Here is a 1,219-nt window from a genome sequence, read left to right as displayed (position 1 = left end):
AACATGGTGAAACCCCGTCTTTATATAAAAAAAAAAAAAAAAAAAGAAAAAAATAAAGGTGTAAAAATGGGCACCATCAGTATAATGCATCCATGCTATTAAAAACCATGGTGGCTGGGCGTGGTGGCTCATGCCTATAATCCCACTACTTTGGGAGGCTGAGATGAGCAGATCTGAGTCCAGGAGTTTGAGACCAGCCTAGGCAACATGGCAAAACTCTGTCTCTACAAAAAATACAAAAATTAGCCAGGCAGGTGGCTCGCACCTGTGGTCCCAAGTACTCGGAAGCCTGAGGCATGAGAATCGCTTGAACCCGGGAGGTGGAGGTTACAGTGAGCCGAGATTGCGCCACTGCACTCCTGGGCAGCAGAGCAAAACTGGGCAACAGAGCGAGACTCATCTCAAAACAACAACAAAAAAACCATGGCAATATCGACTTGATGTCACCAAGGGACTGGGTGTGGGCAGAGAAAGAGCCAGGGCCAGAGGACAGCTCAGGAGAGGAGGAGCCCCACAAAGGAGATTGAGAAGGAAGCAGGGCAGGAGACGGGGAGACCAGGAGGAGCCTCTTGAAGGCAGAGGTTTTTGGGAGGAGGCAGTGACCAGCTGTGTGAGATGCTGTTAAGAAGCTGCAGGATTTAACAAGGAGGAGGTCATTGTTGACCTTGACAAGAGCCATTTCAGGAGCATGTTGGCAAGGGAAAATCTGATTAGAGTGGATTCAGAGGATCGTGGGAAGAGAGGTATTGTGCATAGCGACTAGAGAACTTTCTAGGAGTTTGGCTCTAAAGGAGGCAGAGGAATGCAGTAATTGTAAAGAGTATGAGGCCAAGAAAGAGCTTTTGTTTTGTTTTTATGGTTTTTATGTGGGTGTGATAAAATGTGCATAATGTAAAATTTATCATTTTAGCCTTTAAGAATTGTGGGTCCAGGCCGGGTGCGGTGGCTCACGCCTGTAATCCCAGCACTGTGGGAGGCCGAGGTGGGTGGATCACAAAGTCAAGAGATCAAGACCATCCTGGTCAACATGGTGAAACCCCGTCTCTACTAAAAATACAAAAAACCAGCTGGGCCTGGTGGCGCGTGCCTGTAATCCCAGCTTCTCAGGAGGCTGAGGCAGGAGAATTGCCTGAACCCAGGAGGCGGAGGTTGCGGTGAGCCGAGATCGCGCCATTGCACTCCAGCCTGGGTAACAAGAGCAAAACTCCGTGTCAAAAAA

Source organism: Cebus imitator, unplaced genomic scaffold (assembly GCF_001604975.1).
Source record: "Cebus imitator isolate Cc_AM_T3 unplaced genomic scaffold, Cebus_imitator-1.0 Scaffold216, whole genome shotgun sequence".
Taxonomy (NCBI): Eukaryota; Metazoa; Chordata; class Mammalia; order Primates; family Cebidae; genus Cebus; species Cebus imitator.
This window is presented reverse-complemented; position numbering follows the sequence as displayed.